Source organism: Macrobrachium nipponense, chromosome 44, assembly GCF_015104395.2.
Source record: "Macrobrachium nipponense isolate FS-2020 chromosome 44, ASM1510439v2, whole genome shotgun sequence".
In the NCBI taxonomy this organism is placed as follows: domain Eukaryota; kingdom Metazoa; phylum Arthropoda; class Malacostraca; order Decapoda; family Palaemonidae; genus Macrobrachium; species Macrobrachium nipponense.
Window position 1 is genome coordinate 29533475 of NC_087221.1, and position 27305 is coordinate 29560779.

Below are 27305 nucleotides of genomic sequence, written 5' to 3' on the forward strand. Positions count from 1 at the left end.
AGCGCTAATTATCAAATTAAATTAACACACTAATTATCAAATTAATTAACAGACAGACTGGGATGAATCTCACGTATTTACTTCACACAAGCGATTTCCAATAACACATCTGCGACGGTAATCTCTTCATTTCGCGCGCGCGCAAAAAAAAAATAAAAAAATAAAAAAAATAATGTAAATAAATTTTTACAACAGACTGCAGTGTTTTGCGATGCATCGGTCCGAAGCGCGATGGAGAAATCTGTTTGTGTCCAAACTTGGGAAAAGTCATGGGATTCCGTCAATTTGTCTTAGTGGAATCGCCTCGTTCTTCTTGAATTTACAGCAGAGCTTTCCAGATGTGGTGGTAATTATATATCTCACTCTCTTTTAATCAAAAGAAAATAGACAGATTGATTGACATGTATACATAGGTACACATCTGCACATACAAACAATCATATATTATATTATATAAAATATATATATATTATATATATATATATATATATATATATATATATATATATATATATATATATTTCGTTACGTATACTGGGCCCTGAGAGAAGCTAGATACGTAAACGGAAGCAATTTAGGGATTTCAAGAGGAATTGCTTGAACTTACCGTAAAACTGATTATTATTGATTTCTTTCTTTAGAGGGAAGGTCGCCAGAAAACTCAGCTCGTTACTTTAAAACTATTTATTTACAAAAAGGCCCGTGCTGGCCTGGAGAAAGTTAAATGATATTGGCCCCCACGTTGGGCGGTATAGTCTCATTCAATTCAAGCTGATTTTCATTTCTCTTGGGTTAATGCAACACTTGCGGACAGAGAGACGGCATGTGACTCATGGAATCTGGAAAAGAAATCCCAGATTAAACGACATAAAAGAAAAAATGACTTCTTGCTTTGATTAATTAATTCTCTAATACTGGGGAGAAGGAACTTTTAAGGTTTCACTGAAGTATGCAATGACTCCATTGGTCTGGGACGATCACACAAGGGGAAGCATGCGGCCATGAGCAGTGAGAGGGAACAAAGGATGAATTTTTTCCTTTTGTTGCTGGAAATTGATTGGGAGAATGAGGATCACAATGATAATAGGTTGGGCGAGACTGGCAATATGCTGTTCCACAAGACGTACCTGGATGTCGTGTTCAGTGTGGACCTTTGAAGAAAATGTGGCTCTTTGTAGGGAAGTATGGGGGCCCCTTTGTCTGAGGCCTGGGTCATCGGCGCGCCCATCACGCCCTGGTAGGCCTAAAGGAAGGCAGGTAATTTGACCTCTGTCCGAGATCACGTCTCGCAGCCGATTGAGACAGAATTCAGTTGGGTTGCGGGTTGGGGGTTTGAGGTCAGCTTAACCCCCCCACGATCAAAGGCAAATCCTGGAAAACAAGCATACAGCAGCAGAGGGGTCACAGGAAAGAGAGCTTAAGGTATAGGTCTAAGAAGTACCAATCTGCCTACACCCTTCCCTTTTGAGATACGTCCCTACAGCTGATAAAAAGACTCTTTTCCCCCAACTGGGGAACTTCCTATCTCTAGCTGGCGGGTTTTGGGTTTCCCGCGGTTACTAAAAATCAGCTGATATTCTAAAGAAATGGCTGCCGTTTTCCAAATAAAATTATTTAGTTAATTGCGGGGTAGACGAACGATCTATAAACGTCACAGCTCCCCTGTTCAAAGAAGAAGGCATTCACTCCCTTTCGGTTTTCGTGTGAAGGTCTTGGCTTAAATAAATTGATCGTCTCGACTACCCCGTTCTTCCTACTCCAACTTGAAGTTTTTTGAGCAGCGATATCTAGCTAACACAGTGGCCTACCTAACTTATAGGCAAAGATGCTAAGTGTACTAACTTAATAGTGATGTAGTCTAGCCTAATTAATAACTAGGGTTGTTGTGACGACAGTCTACTCTACCCCCTAGAATAAGGTTACTTGAAAAATTTCTACTTGCTACTAACCTAATGCCCTGGTACTAAATCATTAGCCTAACCTACTCAATACAGTTAAATGAAGACGCAATCATTCCAGAGTGTGGTACGCACAGCAGTAGTTCAGCGACGGAACTGTTAAAATACATAATGAGAGGTAATGATGCGTGGGGATGATGAGTGGTTAATTTACCAGGAGGGAAATGCAATGAGGTAATTATATTTAAGTGAGGGTTAGTATTACAATGGCTTAGGGGTTAGAGGGTTAGTGCTACTGGCAGAGATCAGGCTGGCTACCTTCTCTGGGTTAGGTGCCAGGATCATTCTGCAAATGAATGTGACACTGTACCTCAGGCACAGGTGTCAAGGAGAGCATGTGGCTCTTGGGTTAGTTTGTTAATGATTGGTTACGTCCCTTCTTCTTCTTCTTCTTATTCCTCCAGGACCTGGCTATACCAGTCCTAGGAGTAGACGGAGCACCGACTCTGGGGAAAGTCCAGAAACGCCGGCAGGAGCAGAGGCAGTGGTAGCCTGAGGGATTTCAGGAGAACAACCCTACTTCGGTATCTGCAGCAACCGTCGTAGAGGTGGAACCTACTGCAGGGGAGGACCCTCACTTCGGCTGCTGCGGCAGCCGTCGTAAGGGGAAAACTCCAGGCTGACTCCTGGTCGGGCAGTTCCTGGTTTTCCAGAGGAGGTATGAATGTTAGGTCTGCCGGAGGTTCATCCTCGGGCGACAGTGGTGAGGGTGAAGAAGACTGAACTAGTGATTGGCCATGGGCTGTGGTAAGCTCCATGCCTGTTGGAGGATCTCCTGTAGGAGGATCCTTGATAAGGTTAGGCGCCGGCACTAGCTCGGGGCCAGGCGCAGAAGTCAAGTTCGGTGGTGGCTCTACGTCCAGGCTGGACGGAGCTTGGCACTGCTCAGTGCTGCCAAGTGGCACTGGCAGAGAGTTGAGGTCGACTGGACCTGTGGCGGGTAGTGGAGGTGCAATACCTCTCAGCGTGCCCTTGGAAATGGGAGACAGAGGTCCCTGTCCTGTCTTGTTGAAGGCTAGGCCTTGTGGAAAAATGGACAGTGTCCGCTGCTGGTGTTTGCTAGGGCACCTAGGCCACCAATTAGTAGAGTGCCCCATTACTGTTACAGGTTTTGCAACGGAACTGCGAATGGTCAATCTCCCTCCTTGGTAACGGGGGAGACTGTTGGTGGACATACTTCCTAGAGGAAGTAGAATTTCGATGACTCCTTGCTTTGGAGTGATTTGTTGTGGGGTTAGGACCCCTAGGCTTTTTGGAATGCGAGGAGACTTCATGTCTTGCTAGGAGAGGAGGTCGTAACCTCCTGGAATGTAGCTTGCAACTGCAAGGGTACAAACTCTGGAGAAGTTAGGTCTGGTGACCCTCAATTGGACGGTCGGAAGGATCAATTTAATATGGTTGATACCTTCGATGGTGATTAACTGACGTCTATCAATGTTAGCCCCTCGGGGGACACGGTCTTCCCGTATCAGGGAGATTTGAGCGCCAGAGTCGTCGTAGGCTCTGACGTGGCTTGGCTGATAATGACTTTGGAGGGGTGCAACAGTTATAGGGCCCTTAGCTGGGGGTCCTAGAGAAGAAGGATTGGTGACGGCCATTGCGATGGCAGGAATATTAAAATTTGCGCACCCTCCATAGTTGGCAGACATGTGACCCTTGCGGAGCCACAGTCTCGGCAGAACGTGTTCCAGAACCTCTTCCGTGGCACTGGATGATAAAGACCGAGATGACCCCACAGGTTGCGAATCTGCGGAGTCACCAAGGCTGGCAGTGTGCTCTGGCACAGGTGAAGAGTCCTCTCTGGCAGTGATGTGACGTGGGGAGGTTAAGGAAACCTCCGTTGAATCATCCTCGGAAGCAAGTCCGGGGTTGTTAACTGGTGGAAACTTACCTCTTCCAAAAGGGAGGAGGTTAGGCGGTAAAATGGTAAGAGGCTGAAGATGGTGCGGAAGAAACTTCGGGCTCTGACACTGGGTCAGGGCCAGGTTCGCAAATAGACAGGATGTCGGGGACATCGGAGGCACTAGCCTCTGAACCTAAAATTGAGGTGTGGTTATCTGGCATGCTGCAGGTGTCCGGTGCATCTGGTAGTGGGAGCTGCGTCCAGGGGAGATACGGCTTTAGTAGATCTCGGCCCAATATCACCTGATAAACATCAAGGAATTGGTCAACTACGGCCAGGCGGCACAATGTGGTTTCCTTGGTCACCTGGTCCAGAAAGGGCATTTTTACATTGCAAGAAGGACCGAAGGAACAGAATAGAGGTTACCGTCAATCCATTCAAACTGAATTTCTTCGTTCGTCTGGATTTTGGCACCCCTAGGCAATGCCTTTCTGGTAAATAAGGGAGACCTGGGCTTCGGTGTCGGCCATGACTTGTACCCACTGATAGGCCGTAGGAGACTGTTCATCAGGCAGGGCTACATGGTAGCCTTGGAGAAGTTCACCCTGGAAGCTCTCCTCCCAAGGTAGAGACCGACTTGGGCACTGGTCGGAATCCACAGCATGCCCACGCACACAACAAGTGGTGCAGAACCTCCGCAACCACCTCTTACCTTGGGAGTCCAGCTCAATGGTCTGGGGCTTGGAAACTAGCAGAGAGATTGCGTCATCTAGGAGAGCTAGCTCATGCTTTCTCTCTTCTTCTCTTTCCTTTCTCTCTGCTTCTTTCTTTCTTTTCTCTCTGCTTCTGCGGCTTTTCTCTCTGCTTCGCTTTTCTTCCCCTTTCTTGCAGGCGCGCAGCAGCCTGCTGCGCCTTTATCCACTGGTCAAAGTGCTGGTCCAGTGTAACCAGCCTCCTTGCCCAGAGTTATGAGGGCTCCGAGCTTCTCTAGCTCTCTGGCAAAGAAGTCACGGGAAGAAGCAGGGGAAGACATTTCCCTTAGGCTACAGTAGAGGCTCGGAAGAAAATGAAAATAATGGCCAGGAAAGGGTACTGAAATGGAATAGGAGTGCCTACTGTGGAAAGTGGCACTCACTTGGAAATGGGTTCTGCAATGTGGTAATGGAAAAGTGAAAAGACTGGGTGCGGGCTCGGGTGGCACTTTGTGAATGGCACCTTCTGCTGAGGTGAAAAAATCGAATGAGAAGTGTGCTGTGTACGTCACACTTACGGCGTTCCCAACTTGGGAGACGTTGGAAATGGGCTACCTGTAGGTCCAATACAGGTGCACGGCACTTATGAGGAGGGCGTTCCTTGGTTCAGTGATCCAAAATGGCGGATACTCTATAATGAATATGAGCGTTCCGTAGGACGGACACGCAGGGGTTTGTCAGCACTTAGGGCTGGTATTGCGGCACTTCTGGGAGGCGTTTCCCTTGTTGAGTGTTCCGAAGGATCACTGACCCTTGTACACGGACACACTAATTATTTGGGCGTTCCGTAAGGACGGACACGCAGGTTTAATGGCTACCTGTACGGCCTGTACAGGTGCAATGGCATTTATAGGAGGCGTTCCTTGGGAGCACTGGTATCGTGCTGGTGTGTCCCCGGACACTACATGCAGTATACTTAAATATACTGAAGTGAATGGCACTGCTCATGGCAGAGGGTAATAGTGGAAGGAGAGAAAGTAAAAGGTGGGAAGTACTTCAGCAGCCAGTCGATGGACAGGGTCAAGAATTAGTGGCACTGTGAAATGGTAAGACCTGACGTGCACTGTGGTGGCCAGTCCTAAACTGGTAACGACTTCCCTGTCTGGAAGTAATGAATTTGCGTGGCACACTGTGCGAATTGTGCTTGCGGTATACGCAAGTCTTTTGTGATAAAAGAAAAATGAAAAGACCACTCGGGCAACGACAGGTAATGGAAATTTTAGAAATGCTCAGTCACTCGCTGAAGTAACTCGATAAAGAAATAAATAAATGCTTGCAAACTGCAATGGACACATGCGCGTACGTATCACGCTGTGTAAATGAAAGACACAAGAGAACTAAAATAATGTTAATTCTGCATGCTATAATTAATGGTAAGATGTAGCACTCTTGGCTTCGTGAATACTGGGTTCTGTTCTCTCTCTCTCTCTCTCTCTCTCTCTCTCTCTCTCTCGGAGAGGGTGAAAATTGATATGTGAATGAACTCCCTTATATTGAATTGAACTACTAATGTTAGTTTTAATATGACGCAACTTGCGTTAAATGATTTACTTACGTTAACGTTTTTAATGAAAGAATTGCTTTTGGATAACGTTTTTATGAAAATGATAACGCGCTCGTGGTGAACGATTTTTACGTTAATGTAGCGGCTCGCGCTTACGAAATGATTTGCGTTTCAATATGAATTTTACAACGACGCGTTTTACGTTAACAATTCTTGTGATTTACTCTACTTGAAGATTTACGTTAACTTTATGTAAGATTACTTAGGTCCCCCGTGAACAGTGAAATGACGGTAAGGATTTTTTTTTTATTTTTTTTTTAAAACGATGTTAGCAAACAATTGTAAATGAGGTTACGTTAAGTGCGAAGTGAAATGAAACTTCGCTCAGCGCGCGACTGTGAGCGATGCGAGGTGAAACATGTGAGGAGAGCTGACCAGCGCGGCGAATCAGCTGATTCTCTGTAAATGCGAAGGCAATTTACAACACAAAATACTACTTTCTTATTCAAGGCGAATTACGTTAATTTTTCTGGCAGGACGATAGATACTAGTACCAAGATCGATATTATTTACGTTAAAACTTTGAGACTTACGTTACTTTGCTTAAATTGTTTACAATAATGTTGAAAAGAGGAAACAAACATGGCTGCCGCTGTGAATGAGACGAAGGTTGGTTGAGACCGCGCAGGCGCGAGAGAGCGCGAAGCTGAATTAGCCGAGAGGCTAAGCGGTTACCAAACACTTGGAATGAAAACTAAGCTAAAAATGAATACCTAACATATCACAGACAAAGAATTGTAACACTTCTTTTGCCGTAACCTCCACATTTTTTAAGTTAAAACACTCCTAATAGCTAGGCTTTCAAACACAGACAAAATTGTGTTAAAATTTTAAAATCCCAATAAATAATAAAATTTAAACCTGGGCCAAAGCACTTCCTAGTTTTGAGTCTGGTTTTCTTTCTGGCATTCTATTCTCTACACACGTTTGCTTCTCGTCTCGTACCGACGAGGACAGCACAAAGTAAAGAGAATTCGCGGGGCAAAACCAAAAAAAAATCAAAATGGCACAATGTGCAAGCACTTACAAAAATTCACAAAAAGCCAAGGGGCCAAACAAAATTGTTTGCTCGCCGCTCAAAATAAAGCTCTGGCGCTGTTCGCCGTTAAATAATAAGGATTTCTAACCTACGCTCTTTTAAACATTCTTACAATAAACAATAAAATACTTAAACGTACCTTAAGCTCAAATAGGTTTATAAATAATCATATTCAATGAATGGAATAACCTTACCCGGTCGAGTCCCCATATGGTGTCTTCTTTCCCTGCAAGTGGTTGCTTGATTTAACTTTTTTGTAAAAATGAATTTTACAGTTTCAGTTTTACAAACGGATTAACGCTCGATTTAAAGAATTTTTTTAAGCTTTTTTTTAAGCAAGGTTCAATCCAGGTTCCAATTTGGGCCAAGGCAATGAATTCTGTCCAATGGTTACGTATATAGGGCCGAGGTCCTGAGAAGAAGCTAGACTACGGTTAAACGGAAGCAATTTATTTTAGGGATTTCAACGAGGGCGGAATTGCTTGAACTTACCGTAAAACCTGATTATTATTGATTTCTTTCTTTCTTTTAGAGGGAAGGTCGCCAAGAAAACTCAGCTACGTTATTTAAAACTTTAAAAATCTTTATTTACAAAAAAGGCCCGTGGCTGGCCTGGTGGAGAAAAAGTTTAAATGATATTGGCCCCCCACGTTGGGGCTTTTATAGTCTCATTTCAATTCAAGCTGATTTTCATTCTTCTTTGGGTTAATGCCACACTTGCGGACAGAAAGAAGAGCGGCACGTGCACTCATGGAAATCTGGAAACGAATCCCAGATTAAAACAACGACATAAAAGAAAAAATGGCACTTCTTTATTGCTTTCGTTAATTTTAAATTCTTCCTAATACTGGGGCGGGAGAAGGAACTTTTTGAAGGTTTTCAATCCACTGAAGTATGGCAATGACTCCAATTGGTCCTGGGACGATTCACACAAGGGGAAGCAATGCGGCCATGATGGCCAGTGAGAGGGAAACGGAAAAAAACAAAGGGATGAATTCCTTTTGTTGCTGGAATTGGATTGGGCAGAATGAAGGATCACAATTGATAATAATGGTTTGGGTAGAGAACTGGCAATATGCTGTTCCCAACAAGACGTACCTGGATGTCGGGTTGTTCAGGCTGTGGGACCTTTGAAGAAAACAATGGGTGGCCTTTTCTTTGTAGGGAAGTTGGTGGGGGCCCCTTTGTCCTTTGAGGCCCTGGGTCATTCGGCGCGCCACTCAACCGCCCTGGGTTAGCCGCCTAAACAAGGAAGGCCCAGGTTAATTTCTTGACCTTCTGGTCCGAAGATCACGTCTCGCAGCCGACTGGAGGAACAGAACATTCACGTTGGGGTTGCTTTGGGGCGGGGTTGGTAAGGTCAAGCTTAACCCCCCCACCGCGATCAAAAGGCAAATACCTGGAAAAACAACAAGCATTTAACAGCCCAGCAGGAGGGGTCACCAGGAAAGAGAGCTTAAAGGTACTTAGGTTCCTAAGAATAAGTACCAACTCTGCTAAACCTCCTTCCCCTTTTCTTTCTTTTTTTTTTCCCTTTTGAGAAGATACGTTACCCCTACAGCTGATAAAATCCCTTTTCCCCCCAACTGGGGCGAACTTCCGATCTCTAGCTGGGGGGCGGGTTTTGGGTTTTCCCGCAGGTTACTAAAAATAAAATCAGCTGATACTTCTAAAGAAATGGCTGCCGTTTTCCAAATAAAATTATTTAGTTAATTGCGGGGTAGACGAACGATCTATAAACGTCACAATATATACATACGCATACTACATATCTATATCTGTCTATCTACATCTTCATTTACATATATGTAAATCTAGATTCTATCTAAATATACATATAGATGTATAACTGAATCACGAAAGTTTGGAACGTGATAAACGCTTTAATAAAGGTATAAGCCACGAAGGAAAGATAAACACTGGAGCAGCTACAAGATCTTTCGAAAGATCTTGTAGTTACTCCAGTGTTTCCCTTTCCTTCGTGGCTTATACCTTTATTTATATACATATAGATGTATAAACACACAACACACACACATATACATACATACATACTATATATATATATATATATATATATATATATATATATATATATATATATATATATTAACCAACATACTTACAATCTGAAAACCCTTCTCCTACTCAGCACTTAATCGACAGAGCCCAGCATAAGCATTAAGGACGAAGATGAAAAAAAAAAAAAAAAAAAAAAAAAAAAAAAAAGAAAAAAACCCCCCAAAGCAGACAGAACGCAACGCAGTTTTGAAACCGAAGGACGCAACCCGAGATATTCCAAGTTTAGAAAGTGTTTTCCAAAGGAAAACCCTCTTGACTCAAGCCTTTTTATTCGTTCCAATTCTTTTCTTTTTCTTCGTCTCTAGGGCAGCTCCAAGGATGAGTTTCGTCGATGGATTTTTATCTTGGCTCGGATGCTGGAGGTGGAGATATTTAATTGCATCGGGACGGTGATGGGGGAGTTATGTATTATCATGTGTGGGTTGTTACACACCAGCTCTCTCTCTCTCTCTCTCTCTCTCATCATGTATGCCATTCCTGCATGTCAAACCTGCCATGACACACCCAGCCGTTCTTAAAACTTATTTGTATTATCTACTTTTTTTGTTATTTTGTCGCTCTCTTCCTTGTCATCCATTTGCTTTTAAATATCAGTGTACCTCTCCAGTTACCTTACAATTACTTTTAAATATCAGTGTACCTCTCCAGTTACCTTACAATTACTTTTAAATATCAGCGTACCTCTCCAGTTACCTTACAATTACTTTTAAATATCAGCGTACCTCTCCAGTTACCTTACAATTACTTTTAAATATCAGTGTACGTCTCCGGTCACCTGACAATTACTTTTAGATATCAGTGTACCTCTCCAGTTACCTTACAATTACTTCTAAATATCAGTGTATCTTTCCAGTTATCTGACAATGCTTTTAAATATCAGTGTACGTCTCTGGTCACCTGACAATTACTTTTAAATATCAGTGTACCTCTTTAGTTATCTGACAATGCTTTTAAATATCAGTGTACCTCTGTAGTTATCTGACAATTGCCTTTCTGGCATTTACTTTTAAATATCAGTGTACCTCTGCAGTTTTCTGGCAATTGCTTTTAAATATTAGTGTAACTCTCCAGTCACCTGACAATGCTTTTACTATTACAACGAGAAACCAATTGAAAATACCTAGTACGCCTGAATGTTTGCCGATTTTTACATTCCGTCACGTTTTCTCTTTTCAACAGAATTTCATGCTCCATAACAGTTTAGACACAACATATAGATAATTTTTCGTCCTACAGAGGCTTGTTACAATCGAAATTCAAGTATCAAATGCAGACATGCTGAAATTATTTCACATCGCATGTTCTTGCTGGAATTATTAACTGGAATAAATAATAGTTGCATGACAACTGTTTACCTAGCGATATATCCTTCTTAATACTTATATTTTCTATAATTATTTTATATGTATGTATATGCAAATTGTACCTCGAATACCAACTTGATAACTATTTATTTACCTTTATCAACTATAATAAAAAAAATAATGTGACTAACGGGAAAATAGAAAAATGAGCTTGCATTGAAATTATGATTATAACAAAAGCGGGAAGAACTGTCACATTCAGGATCCACACTACAAGAGGAATTATTTTGACTTATAAATTAGCTTACGAGCAATAATAATAATAATAAGAACAAGACATTGTAGGCAAATTGTTCTTGGTCATCCTGATGTTTTGATGAATCTATTTGTATACTTTATCATTGCCAGAATGATTGTTTGCACCTTTATATAATATCAGGGCTTAGAACACAGGAGACAAAACTGTTGTTTTCTTTCTTTTTTTGTTTATTTTGATAAATATAATATTTCTGTCTAGTAAATTTGCCATTTTATATTATGTGAGGAAGAGGCTTTAAACTGATCGTGTTCAATCTTTTATCTTACACCAACTCATAACAAACAAACAAACACACACACACACATATATGTGTGTGTGTATATATATATATATATATATATATATATATATATATATATATATATATATATATATATATATATATATATATATATCTAGAGAGAGAGAGAGAGAGAGAGAGAGAGGAGAGAGAGAGAGAGAGAGAGAGCGAGGAACCGCACATTAAGGGACAAGTTTTTCGTCATATGTTTCCGTACATTCTGAACAAACAAAATTCACAGACTCTCAATGACTGAGGATAAAAAAAAAACGTAAAGAAAATCTTTTCAGAATAGGTAAGCTCCGCCCCTCCACTTCCTTGCATGAGCCTGTTATAATCCGAGAACAGAGGATCTAAGGGGTAAATCCTTCAATTAAGGAGGATTTAGCTACTCGACCGGAATCTAGACGAGAGGCCTTGGCAAGAAGAAGAGGACCACTTCAAATTCACTTTAACACTGTCTTTGTCTGAGATATTCTCGTGTTTGTTTCTGTTTCTTTGTTGATGAACGAAATTGTTTCACAAAGATTATGACATAATTGCTCTTGAGAATTGTCTAAACTTAAAACTTTTTTTTTAAGGGGTTTGTATTACGACAGGTTATTTTCCGGAAGATTTATCTGATATATTGTTTTTCTATGTTTGGATTATCTCTTCTAAGAAAATTCTATGGAGAGATAACCTTTCTAATGGAAAAGTTCGAAAGGTTAAACTGTCAGGTCAAAGAGTCAAGTCGTCATACAGCCTGGAGCAGAAGCAACTCTTCTAAAAAAAATTCTATGGAGAGATAATCTTTCTAGAGAAAAATTTGAGAGTTATAACTGCCAGGTCAAAGGGTCAAGTCGTCTTTCAGCCCGGGGCAGAAGCAAAGAGACGAATGAAATGACCCAGAAAGAAATGATAAGGGTCATAAGTGACCCCAAATGTATGGCTAGGTACAGTTGTGGTAGCTCTTGACATATAACAGCCACAGCCTGATTCTACCCGGTCCTAGCTTGGGTGCAGAAGGGTTTTAGGCACTGATCATATGCTCATATGTTCGGTCTCCCAGAAAATGAACATTTAAACATATTTTAATGCAAGTTTCATATGAAGCAATAATCAACAGGATACAACATTCATTTCTATATATTTAGAATCAAGTTTTTCACAAAGCCAACCTGAAAAGGCGTTTTAAAAAAATCAAGCATACCAGGAAAGCTACCAAATGGACTAATAACTGATTACTTTTTGTGTTTGCTCCTCCGAGTTATACATATCTCGAAAACTGCGAAAAACAGGGAAAGAACAGGGACTGTTTATTACAGTCTTCCTTTGACTTTATTTTATAATTTTCCATAAAGATTTACATTACAATGCAAGTATAAATAAACCGTATGCTTATTCTCATGCCGGTCCCAAGCCATGAAACGAGAGCGTCAAAACTCAAATGCGTGAATGAATCTTGCAACAGACCTTATATATATGAGTCTGATGCTGGCAGCCATGAGGGGAACTGCAGTGACAGAGGGGAATCTTAGCGTTGTCCAGGGAGACTTTCTATTCAACTTTTGCTGCGAAAAGACTATCGGGTCTTCTTAAGATGCCTACTCTTGTTAAACTGAGTTTTTATTTCCCTTAAAAGAACATGAATGCTAATGACTCATCTGAAGGTTTTCCTTTGAATAATAATTAATCAACAGAAGGTTTTCCTTTTAATCTGTTGATATCATTTTATTTAGTTAGAACATCAAAAAGAATAAGTAAGACTGAACATTTTCCAAAGGAATCAGATTTCTTCTTGACAGACCAGGCATCCTACGAGGAGTAAGAAGAGAAAGAGAAAGAGGAAGAGGGAGAGGAAGAGGGAGGAGCAGAAGTAGTAGCAAACGGAGGCAAAGCGAACAATGAGGCTAGGATTACTCTCCGGGTTCCCATTCGGAGGGAGCCGAGCCAGGACCTAAATCCTAATTGACAGCAATTTATTTCCTTTCGGAGGAAGCCCTTTTCGCTTTACCTCACGACAACCAGCGCAGGGTTTGAACCAGTCGAGATTAATCTATTCCAGACCTTTGGTTTCTCACATGTAATTCTTGATTGGGAACCCAGTGCATGACATTGAGGTCGTGGGACAACACCTTGAGCATGGTAGGCCACATACTATATGTATGCATGCACACACACACACAATATAAATAATATATACACAATTATATATACACGTGTCGAAAAAAAGTCTAATACAACAAAATTGACTGAATTACCAAACAATTACAAATAAGAATATATACATTAGAATTGTTTTTTACTACGCATGATACGACTACCAGTGTAAAAGACATGTTAGAAGTTATGAACATAACTAAAATGAAAAAAAAAAAAAAACTATAAAAACCTTATTAATAGGGTAGGTATTCCTAAAATTCCTGTCAAAACTACAAACAAACAAATCCCCATTGAAAAGAAACGGCAAGAATATTCAATAAGGGATAATTCAAAGGAGGAAAAAGTATAAAAAAAGGATATTTGTCCTTCCGCAAACAAACCAGAAAAGACAATACACGTCTGGAAAATTAATGCTATCAATGGCTGTCTCCTAACCAAAAAGATGTACGAATTCCAAAATGTATTCTAAATCTTCTTATTGCCTTGCCTTTGGATGGCTTTCGAACTTGTATATATCCTGTGAAGCCACAGACACCTGAGGGATAGGAAACTCTTAAACGAGTTCATCCTTTCTCTTACCGCGATCCTTCCCTCCTCTATACTATTCACCTAAACATTGCCATCACATCTCCCTCTCTTCCTTTCCCACTTATTTCCCTTCGAGATTATTCACCTTCCGTCTGTTCCCTTCTCTTTTCATGCCTTCTTGTAGCTTCGCATTTCGCCTTCATTCCTCCCCTTTCACTTTTACACGTCTTTCCTAGGTTTATTCATCTCCATCTCATCCCCTCTTCCTAATCTCCTCCTCTCATTTACCATCTCCTTCTGTCCTTTCCCCTCTCCTTTTGTACACATCCACTTCCTCTCTCTCTCTTTCCTCCCATTGGCTGACTGTGCCTCTTTCGCTTGTTATAAAATAAACGTTGGAAATAGGCAAACGCATACTGAAACTTAGACAACTCGCAAAATGCAAAACCATAAAATTACAAAAGCTGAAATTCGTTATCTTCTCCACAGCAAATATATATCAGCTACTCTTCACCAGTTTAGTAGTGTAAAAAAAAAAAAAAAATGACTGACACATTATGTGCTCTACCTTTTCCGGGAGTCAAGATGTGTGACAGCTCATATCAGCTTGCTGACAGTGGAGATGGAGGGATGTAATTCCTCGCCTCGAAAGCTTTTCCGGAATCTGTCACACACCCATGCATACACACACACACACACACACACACACACACACACACACACACACACACATATATATATATATATATATATATATATATATATATACATTATATACATTATATATTTATAAACATATTTAACTTATATGTATAAGTATAAATATATATTTTATATTTATATATATATATATATATATATATATATATATATATATATATATATATATATATATGAGGAGAGAGAGAGAGAGAGAGAGAGAGAGAGAGAGAGAGAGAGAGAGAGATGTACTTGTATGAGAAAATTTACAATCAGACTCCTATAACTATACCAAGGTAAAAATACTCTCACAAGACTTTTGAAACCTGGCGAGTAATAATATGCGCGCATTTTCATCCACACATCAATGAATTTTACAGACATACATACATACAACCGAACACAGCAATCGTGCATACAGGTTTGTATTTATATACAGGCAACCTTTCTCCCCGAGGCAATGAATATGGAATCGACTAATCCGGGAAAATTCGACAGGAGAGGTCGACGGAACGTAGCATTCTGATGGACTTCAATCACCCACGTTAATTGAAGGACTTCCGTTATAAATGAACCAGAGGGAACGGACGGTCGAAAGAAAGGGGATGTGACGGCAGCAGCGTGGTTGCGTAGAAAAAGGAAAGAGAGAGAGAGAGAGAGAGAGAGAGAGAGAGAGAGAGAGAGAGAGAATGATGACATATCCAATAAACCCAATTTTACGTTATTTGGAATTATACTATGTGTGCGTGTGTGTGTGTAGAGAGAGAGAGAGAGAGAGAGAGAGAGAGAGAGAGATGATCCAATATTCAATATTGAGAATGTTACGTTATTTGGAGTATTATTTACAGAAACCAGAAATATCACCAAATTACACCTCGACGTACTTGGCTATAAGAGTTCAGTTTGTCATTCAACTAAAGTTTGTTTGCAAAATTTATGATTCACGTTAGCCTCTCTATCCCCAGATGGGAAACAGTTCCTTTTGCAGAGCCTAAAAGGAAAATAATTTACTGAACTGATGCCATGACTTTTAATATGAATTCCGTTTTTAGAACCTTTCATTAACTGCAAACTTCTACTTACGTTTCTCATATAGGTTTGAAAATATTGTTTTTTGTTTACTACAAATGGGAGGTAATTGCTAGTAAAGTAGGAAAGACTACAGATGAAGTCAACCAATATTTTCTTCCCTACAGTTTGGAAAATTTTAACCCACCAAAGATAACACAATAATCTCGGGTTAAAAAAATTTGAGAAAAATTTTCTTTCACTCTAATGTGAAACAAAATCTTGTTTAAGAAAACATCTTACAAAAGCGTTCCCAAATGTTCCGTTTCTTTCTCATATTTTATACGTAGCTGAAATTTAAGGAAAACTCGGCTAGATAATCGGAAAAACACAATACTTGAGAAGCCTCTTGTCGCAACTAATAAGAAAGAACATTTCGCCAAAATAACGTCAGAGAAACATCATTCCTAGAAACCAAGACCAGCACAAATAAAGGAAATCTATGTAATGGAATAAACGCAAACACTGCTCCAGAAGCAATTGCAAACAACCATTACACAACTAAGGGGTTCGCACTGAAAAACGTATTCCATTTGTATCCACTTAAAACCCATGTAGAGACTTCGTTCATGGTTCATGGAGCTGAATATATTTGATTTCTTACTGCCATCGCATTTCGAGAAACTAGAGCCATTTTTTGCTTCACGCAATGACTACCAAGAAACAAAATACATAATCCTACTCATTCCACTAATATACGGGTAGATATAATTCCTATAAACAGGTTGACAACTCAATCGCTACTTCAGTGGCTCTCGGTCTCGGATCTGTTAAGTTCAGTACTTGAAAGTAAACACTGCTGATCGCTACGTAAAGATCCGTCAGTTACTGGCCTAACGCCCTTCGACGTTAAGCTGCTCAATCTATTCAACACTTGGTTGGGTGACCACCAGGAAATAACAGAATCCGTTGGTACATAAGGTGCTTGGCCTATCGTGACAGCAGGAGCATCGGGCTCGTGATTACATCATAAACATCAATAATTAAAATTATAAGTTGCTACAGACAATGAGTTTTGGCTTGACCGGCAATGACAGTCACTAAGGCCCATGAAGCAGAGAGAGAGAGAGAGAGAGAGAGAGAGAGAGAGAGAGAGAGAGAGAGAGAGAGAGAGAGAGAGAGAGAGAGAGAGAGTTCCTCAACCTTAACTATTTCCCCTCACGCGAAAACTATCCAGATAACCTGCATTCCCTGATAGTTCAACCTCCAACGGGCAACTCTCATAAACTAAATGATCCCCGACCTCATATCATAACATGTTATGATATGAGGCGTTTGTTATGAAGCTTTTATTTGACAAGGAATTAAACGCAGGGTGGATTTCGTGGTTGAAGCGATAAACAGATTACCCGATTTGATTTATGCCTCACTGAAAGGAATAAGAGAAATTAACTTGTAGAAAACCCTCACGTTAGTGCAAATTACCGTCTAGATATCTCGTGGGTTATGTTGATGTCATGTAATGTAATACTCTTCCTGCTGGATACGATTATGTCATGAAATTATTTGGTCATGATTATGGTACTACACCAGTGCACCTCTCGTAGATAAGTCTGTGGATTTTGAAAGCGGTTAAGACATTTACAAAATGCTAATGAAGAGGAAACATTATTTTAGAAGTATGACCTGCAGCCTCATTCCATGCAGCTTATGCAAATTACAATGAAGGTTCTCACCCTCATGAACCGTTACCTCTACTTGAAAACCACTATAAGCTGAATACAATTATAAGTTTAATCTTCATTATGGGAAGGAGGATGATAATTACCAACAGACTTTTATCATTAATTCAATGAGTCCTATTTTTTACGTTAGCGTCCTTCATTAGGAGCAAAATAAGAAAATCAATAATGAAAAATTCAATAATAAAAAATGTCTATGCAGTTTACGTTGCATTTAAAACTTAATTTTAAACTATAATTTCATGAATCATTAAGGTATTATTACTTCACGACCTTGTAATGGATTATTACCTGTTCTTGTGGCGTTTTAATTAAGCACAATTAGCTTAGTACTGTCGTAGGTATTGCAATATTAATGTAATAGGTAACGTCCCTATCGTTTCAATAAGCATAATTTCCTCAGTTTTAGGAAAAAAAAAGCAAATATTTTTTTTCAATATATGAAATTCTTCAAAAACTAAAGAACACGATGTATAACAACATGAATTTCTGAAATAATAATAATTCCTTTGGAAAGTCAAGGGTTTTTCTGAAAAAAAATCAGACTCTCAAGATAACTGAAGAATATCCTGAAAACCTTCGGGATTGGAAGTCTAGAAAAACATCAATGCTTTGACAAACATTTTCAAGAACGTTAAAAAAGCGACCGAACTATACTTGATTTTCATCCTTTGCAACTAGTATTCTTTTTCCTATCTTTTTTTCCGGTGCCTTTCTACTCGTGATGTAGTTTACTTTCCAACCAGTCCATTTCTTGACATTGACTAATATATCATCATTTGCAGTATACAATCGTTACTTTTTTTTAGAGACTTACCTTCTTTTTCTTTTCAGCTATGGCTGCTTCTATAAATGTAACAGATTTGTTTGTCTCAGCAAATACTTTATTTCTTTGTACAGCATTTTTTTTTAATCTACCAGTAGTCAGTAGCTCCGTATAATAAGATACAATTTATTTTCCGACTAGCATCTGTTCTCCCTAGGTAATAGCTTTACCATTTTCTTACCAGTAACTCTATTTCCATGTAACAAGTAACTGCTTTTTCAGCCACCAATAGATAAAGGTTCTTCTTTATAAGTGATTGGTTTGCCATTGGTGATTGATTTTATCTTTAACATATTTTAACCTCTCTCTGGTTATTGCCTTTAGTTCCGAGTATCAAGCTCACTTATTCGCGAACTCAAACGGCCCAGTTATTTACGCTCGACACTCGGTTTTTAAACGAACAGGAATGGCACCATGATTCCACTGCTTCCGCATAATCGCAAGCACGAACGACCTGATAACATTCAACACTCGCGCTTATCTCCAAACGCTGTTATGACTTTTGGGAATGCGACTGACACTGTTCCTCATGGAGAAACAAGTCCACAATTATGTATGTGGACATATATATATATATATATATATATAATATATATATATATATATATCTATATATATATATAATATATATATATATATATATATATATATATATATATATAAGTATATATATATATATATATATATATATATATAATTTATATAACATATATATATATATAATATATATATATCATATATATATATAACATATATATATTATATATATATATTAATCTATATATATATATATATATATATATTATATATATATATTATATATATATATGTAATGAGGTTATGAACCTCATTATTCATTTGGTAAACGTGTAACTCCGAGCGTCAGGCATACACAATCTCTCTAAACAACCAACGGCTCGCGACCTTCTCTTTCTCTCTCTCTCGCCAAGCGACCGCTCTCTCTCTCTCTCTCTCTCTAACAGCGATACCTCTCTCTCTCTCTCTTCACCTCTTTCTCTCCACTCTAACAGGTAACCAAAATGAGAGAGTTGCATTATAAAATAAACATTTATTAACAACGAAAAAACAGCAAAACAATTAGGTCTCACAGACTAACTTAATTCAAGTTATATATATATATATATATATATATATATATATATATATAATATATATATATATAATATATATATATAAATATATATATATATATATATATATATATATATATATATATATATATGTAATGAGGTTATGAACTCATTATTCATTTGGTAAACGTGTAACTCCGAGCGTCAGGCATACACAATCTCTCTAAACAACCAACGGCTCGCGACCTTCTCTTTCTCTCTCTCTCGCCAAGCGACCGCTCTCTCTCTCTCTCTCTCTCTAACAGCGATACCTCTCTCTCTCGCCAAGCGACCGCTCTCTCTCTCTCTCTCTCTCTAACAGCGATACCTCTCTCTCTCTCTCTTCACCTCTTTCTCTCCACTCTAACAGGTAACCAAAATGAGAGAGTTGCATTATAAAATAAACATTTATTAACAACGAAAAAACAGCAAAACAATTAGGTCTCACAGACTAACTTAATTCAAGTTACCCCACTATCAAAATGTCTAAACAGTAATTAGTCACACCAAAATGTCTATTATCCATCGGGACTCCCTCGGTCCCCCCATAGTTCCTTGCCAGAACCGTCTGTTTCAAAGACATGAGGAATACCTCGTAAGTACACACATAAGTCTAACAACAAAGTCAAATATTGAATATTCCCACAAAAATGTCAAATAGATAACAAGCCACTCTTTCCTAAACAGTTCAAAACTCACCTAAGCAGCCGGAATATTTAACACACTATATTATAAACACTTTCGGAAAGCACCACGGCATCCTGCCTTTCTCTGAAAGCCGCCTCTATGCAAATCGCCATAGACTTGCGTATGATACATTATTAACAGAAGAGGGGCACACGCACATATGAATGCACATTTCGTTAGCGCCTCATATTACTGGCTGCAACCAGTTTCCCAAAGGCACTTAAAGAAGAGTTCATAAACTGTCATACATTGACTTGTCTTTCTATGCAGTTTTATCTCACGCCACCCACAGAAACCATTCATCAGCTTTTCTCGGGTCGTTGCTTCTCCACATTCCAATAGGTCACAGCGAACATATTGGCAATATATCATTAATCATAACCCTAGCCCTTACACAGCTCGGCCACCTCGAAATGCTAGCTCCCGCCTAGCAAAATGGTCAAACAAAATAGCTTATATAATATAAAACACATTGCCGGCTCAAAATAAAATATAAGTAATAACTGCACGTCTCTGGCATTATAAAATAAAGTCTGTTACGCTTTTATCTCCAAATAACAATAGAATTTTCTATCATTTTGGATTCTTGAATATCCCTCTTTGCTTGTCTGCGAACTGTAACAGACTGTAGGAAGACAGAATGCCTCCCTCATTGTAGAAGACTTCTAACGGCTTCGGCAGATCCCCAAAAGACACGCTGTAGAACTCCCGTGATCACCAGGGACAAACGATAGCAACCTCTCTGCACGGCTGGTGGACGTCTTGCTAGCGTTGGGAAACGACTTTTTGGTATGTTAGTAAGTCAGTCAAGTCATTGGTCAATCGAAAAAGAATTAACCCCAGACATAATACTTCTATCAAACAATGATCTCAAAAAGTCAGAAATACTAACTGAACGTCTCCCAATTAACTCCCTTAATATGACTACTAAATCATAAGTCATTATCATAACTCTCTCTCTCAAAAAACAAAAAAAAACATCAAGTTCTCCAACTCAATTCTCCAAGCTCACACATCAGCACACACACAATCCAAAAACTCTCAGCAACTCCACGGACTTCTGCACTCACATTTCAAACTCGAATGTTCTCATAAAAAAAAAAAAATCATAATGAGCCCAAGGAAAAAAAAAATCACGTAACAAGCCCAGACCCAAAAAATGTTCTCTCAAGCTCTGATATCTGAACAACCCACAAAATCAGTAAAAATCTCCAACGTTTAACAGCAAAAACCCCTTTACTGCTCATACAATTAAGTACAATGAGACTTAATGTCAAACTCCCATTTACGTAAATAACAACTCCTGATAAATTACATCTCCCATCCAAAAAGAAATGCTATTTAATCTCAATCCCCAATTACATCTCTCGTAGGAAAAGGAAGAAAAATAAAAAAAAGATAATCACAAGCAGATTTCCCCAATCACAAAATACATAATACATGTATAATATGCATAACCCCTGCGTTTTTCCCAAGAAATGCCCCATGAAAAGTTACGGAATTTCTCGACATCGCAACTTTATCAACTGGACATGTCCAGAATGCAAACTCTTACCCATGCGCTTTCGTGGAATACTACTGTCAACATTTCCAGATATTGCAAAAATTCTGATCAATCACTATCAAAGGAAAAGGAACAGCACAGCGCTTGTCAGCAGAAAAATCCACCTGCGGACGTATGCTCAAACTGCGGCACAAAAAATGTCTAGTCAGACACACAAGTTTGGAAAACTCATGATTCTACAGAAAATGACACAGCCCAATTATATGCCTCCAGAATAATACACTTGTGAACATAAAAAATGCACACATCTCCATAGGACTCGTAATGCAGTAATGCCACTCGCCTCCAAATAGTCACAAAACCAAAGAGAAAGAACCACAGAAATCTTCTCTTGGCTCCAAAAAAACAAAACTCCCATAACCACAAAAAAAAAGGGTCACCCGCCAAAGATTAATTCCACCTCCATATATAAATATGTGACACCATATTAATAATAAGAGCACCCCGGTGAAAAAAAAAATATTTCCTCCATTTGGTTAATAAACACATCCACATATTCACTCTTATTTCTCCGATAGCCACATGTTAATAAAAAAACACCACTCCAGGAATACAGAATAATCACCTCTATTTCAGCAAATACAAAATATTTACCTCTATTTCCCCAATACTCCATATGGAATAAAACAAGGCTCCAAAAATATATCTCCAAAAAGGAATATAAAAAAAATGAAATCCTATCTCCAAAAAAATGTGCACTCAAAGCATCTAACTCACACACTCACAAATATTGCCCCATATATCTCCAAAAAAATGTGTCTCCATTTGCAACAAAGATGGCTGCAAAATAATTGAACTAAACATAGCTCTCATCACCATTGGCAAATATCAAAAATGGCCAAAAATATATCTCCAATATATTATATCTCAAATTATAACTCAAAAATAATATATACCTCCACTTATAACTCCAAATAATTTATCTCAATTCTCCAGAGAATAACTCAATGTTATAGTCAAAACTATAAAACTCTCTCCATTTAGCATGACTGCTAAAAAAGGGCAAAAACTCGGCAAACAAAAACTATCTAGAAAATTCTAGAAAAAAATCACCAATGTGTCACAACTCATTATAGCAGAACTCCAAATTCAAAGTGTCTTAGCCAAGACTTCTCCATATGCGCTACAACATAGGCCACTAGAAAACTTAACCAAGTTTCCTATCTCTCACAAAGTTTTCACAAATACAACAAATGTATTGTGCAAGAAAACTCACAATTTCTGGAACACAAATATCCAGAGAAAAAAATGTAGTACTATTACCTACGTATGCATTCAAAACATGCAAAAAATTCTCCCGTATATTTCTTTACAGCATCAAATAGCCGAAACACAAACACGTTCCCGAAAAATGACTCTAAGTCACGAACTGAGATATCAAAAAATATTCACACAAAATGGAGAGAAAAAATAAACTCAAATTCACCCATGATGAAAAAAACTTGTGTCAGCGATGGCTAACTTCCAAAAAAGGAGAAAAGAAAAATCAACGGCATTATTAACTATCTCCCGTGACTCGCGTATGTCAAGCAATTATCTGCTGAACTCATAAAAAAAAGGAAAAAAAACAAAAAAACAAAAATAATGTGTTGTTAGTTCCTCCCAAATTCAAAAAAGATCTCACCACCCTTGATAGCGTTACAGCACCCACGTATTAGTATAAAAAAAATCAGTATCAGAAATATCACTATCAGCAAAATCACCAAAATTTGCTATCATCAAAATCACCAGTATTAGCATAAAAAAAACATCACCAATGTCAATGCTTGTCCATTCTCCAAAAATTCAGCACAAAATTCAGCAAAAGTTCAGCAAGATTCAACACAATTCACCAAGATTCAGCCAGATTCATCAAGATTCAGCAAACCTCATCACTCATGAATGACTGAAATATTCTCCAAAAACTCAACAAATAATTATGACAAGACTTCTCCCATTAATTCATTGTAATAATTCTCCATGAATAATTATCTGTAATAATTATGAAATAATCTTCCACGAAATATCTCAAATCTCTCGTAAAAAAAAAAAAAAGTCTCCCGTAATGATATTTATACTTAAGCAACCCTCCCGTGACACATCTCATACAATAACAATTATTAATAATAATAATAACTCTCCATAGTAACAATTCTCTTGCAAAGATCTCAAGTAAGGGTGAAATTCAAATATCATACACCAGTAATGCTGGCGTATGATATTTGCCACACCCACACAGACACGACACCATTCACGGCATCGGGCATTACCATTCGGCACCATTTTCAAAGTAATCCCTCAAACACAATAAAAAAAATAATAATCTGTGTCTCCCCATTATATTTGTGTCTTCCAAGGCATAAGGAAAACATACAACACATCCCGTGCATGTTAACTACCATTTTCTCTTCATTCACGAGAAAGAAAAATCTCTTTTTATTTCCTTTTCTCTTCATCCAAGAGAAAGGAAATCTCTTTTCTAAAAGAAACTCTACGGGCATTTTACTTCATCAACTAATCAATCAGCTGATGTCCTGGCATTGAAAAATCACTTTCAAGGGCAAATTCGTCTCTCGACACCCCGACAATTAAAAAAAAGGAAGGAGGAGTTCACCCACACTGAGAAAAAAGTTTCACACTCCCGTTAGAACAATCCCCTTGAACGGTGTCTGAGTAACCCCCCAAGGCATACACTAGTACCCTCGCAATACCCCCAAGGCAGGCCAGTAGTACCCTCCCATGCACTATCCCCGAGGCAGGCCATACTCCCCTTGCAATACCCTGCCATGCAATGACTCCCTGCGCCGGTTAGCAGAAATATGCTGAGCCCGTAGGAAATGGTGGGCGCTTTGTCTCCAAGCCAAATATGCCATCCAAGCACAGTTCGCATGCATAAGAAAACATCTTTATACACCCTTATGTGTTAAACAAAGACGAATACGTCTATTCTAAACACGCGCCAATAAAGAAAACACGTCACCTCTGCTACTATGGGGAAAAAGAAAAAAAATTTTTTGACCTCTTAAACCCGTCTCAAAAAAGCACCCAAGATTAAAAAAAACACACCGTAACACTTACATGTTCAAAATAAGAGAAAACCACCCAGGAATCTGCGTAGAATACGTAAATCTCGTCGGCACAATGCAAACGCGATCGGCGAGAAGGCACCTGGCAAACACTCACTCACAAACCAGACTGAGTTACTCTCACGCCCTGGAGGATCTCGGTACAGGCAAATTTGATGACTCTAATAGAATTTCTTTCCTCAGCCCACCTCCCACGGACGGATATTTCTCTACCCCTTTCACTTAGCAACTGAGATCTAACAATCCCCTCTACATTTAACTGGTCACCTATCTCTTCATTGGCGTTCCCAGGCATTAAAAAAAACCTTTTATACCGCTTTTTCACAAGCTGCCACTAGCTGTAATGAGGTTATGAACCTCATTATTCATTTGGTAAACGTGTAACTCTGAGCGTCAGGCATACACAATCTCTCTAAACAACCAACGGCTCGCGACCTTCTCTTTCTCTCTTTCTCGCCAAGCGACCGCTCTCTCTCTCTCTCTCTCTCTCTCTCTCTCTCTCTCTCTCTCTCTCTAAAAGCGATACCTCTCTCTCTCTCTCTTCACCTCTTTCTCTCCACTCTAACAGGTAACCAAAATGAGAGAGTTGCATTATAAAATAAACATTTATTAACAACGAAAAAACAGCAAAACAATTAGGTCTCACAGACTAACTTAATTCAAGTTACCCCACTTTCAAAATGTCTAAACAGTAATTAGTCACACCAAAATGTCTATTATCCATCGGGACTCCCTCGGTCCCCCCATAGTTCCTTGCCAGAACCGTCTGTTTCAAAGACATGAGGAATACCTCGTAAGTACACACGTAAGTCTAACAACAACGTCAAATATTGAATACTATTCCCATAAAAATGTCAAATAGATAACAAGCCACTCTTTGGCTAAAACAGTTCAAAACTCACCCAAGCAGCCGGAATATTTAACACACTATATTATAAACACTTTCGGAGAGCACCACGGCATCCTGCCTTTCTCTGAAAGCCGCCTCTATGCAAATCCGCCATAGACTTGCGTATGATACATTATTAACAGAAGAGGGGCACACGCACATACGAATGCACATTTCGTTAGCACCTCATATTAATGGCTGCAACCAATTTCCCAAAGGCACTTAAAGAAGAGTTCATAAACTGTCGTACATTGACTTGTCTTTCTATGTAGTTTTATTCTTCACGGCCACCCAGCACACACCATTCATCAGCTTTTCTCGGGTCATTGCTTCTCCACATTCCAATAGGTCACAGCGAACATATTGGCAATATATCATTAATCATAACCCTAGGCCTTACATATATATATATATATATATATATATATATATATATATATATATATATATATATATATATATATATATATATATATATATATAAACTATATATATATATATATATATATAATATATATATATATATATATATATATATATATATATATATATATATATATATATATATATATATATATATATATATATATATATATATATATATATATATAAAGATAAATCTGTGCACAAAACTTTTGGAAAATGTTCCATTCCCCACTTCGATATCGAGATTAGAAAGGGAAATCGAACAGTTTCCCGAAAGTTTTCTGTAGAGATTAATCTTTATATATATGTACATATACATACATACACACACACACACACACAACACACACACACACACACACATATATATATATATTATATATATATATGTGTGTGTGTGTGTGTGTGTGTGTGTGTGTGTCCATATACATAACTGTCACAATTCAGAGAAGCACATATACCACTTCACAACATAAAACTTTTAAGCCTTGATGTAGATTCCTGGTTCACTAAAGTACCAGTACAGGACGTTCTTCAGTTTTTAAGGCGTAAAATTATCCCCCTATTCAGATCATTTCCCATTGGCCGCTTGACAAAATAATAAAGCTAGTTGAATTATGTGCATCTAATAACGTTTTTTTCATTCGGGGAATCATTCTACAAGCAAAAATTCGGGTGTAGTATGGGTAGTCCTTTAAGTCCTGTTCTAGCCAATCTGTACATGGAATACTTTGGAAACTACAGTAATAAATGCAATAAAAACCCAAAAACATGCTGTGGATGAGATACGTGGATGATATACCTAACATTTGGGATAATAGGTGGGGCAATTTCAATGAATTCCTCTCGAAATTAAACACATTAGTGCCCAGCATCAAATTTAAAGTTGAATGGGAAACAGACAACAAAATTCCTTTTCTTGATGTTTTAATAATCAGAAGATACGACAGAATACAAATTTACCATATACAGAAAACCAACGTTCTCACTTTCATACAGTTCACTACTTTAGCTATCATGACATTTCTATTAAAATAGGTGTAGCTAGTAACTTGTTCTTAAGAGCCTTACGAATTTGTTCCCAGAATTCCTGGAAAAAGAATTTGAACTAATTCGCAAGCAACTTTCGTCTTTAAAAATATCCTGACCATATAATTGAGAAAGCAATTCACAAAGCTAACGTAATTTTCTACCGACCCCCTAAAGACAAGACCAGAGATACACCCAACAATAAAATAATAATTCCCCACCTGGACACGATTAAGAGAATAACCAACCCCCTCGGAAAATCGAACCCTTTTGTATTTACTTACCCAAAACACCTTAGCCAAATCCCTGATTAAACGTCCAACAAAAGACATCTCCAAAGGACTCTGGGGTATACGAAATCCCATGCCAGGACTGTGACCAATCTTACATCGGATTTACAGGTAAATCCCTTCCCCAGAGATTAAT

At 38.6% G+C, this 27305-nt stretch overlaps 1 long non-coding RNA gene across 1 annotated transcript in view; it reads right to left on the reverse strand.

Moving 5' to 3' along the window:
• LOC135203848 (uncharacterized) overlaps positions 1–24769 on the reverse strand; it is a 125132-nt gene extending 100363 nt beyond the window's left edge. The window contains exon 1 of the long non-coding RNA XR_010312050.1: positions 24528–24769. This is a non-coding gene — a long non-coding RNA (uncharacterized LOC135203848). The remainder of the gene's footprint in view (positions 1–24527) is intronic.
• Between the last annotated feature and the right edge of the window lie 2536 nt (positions 24770–27305).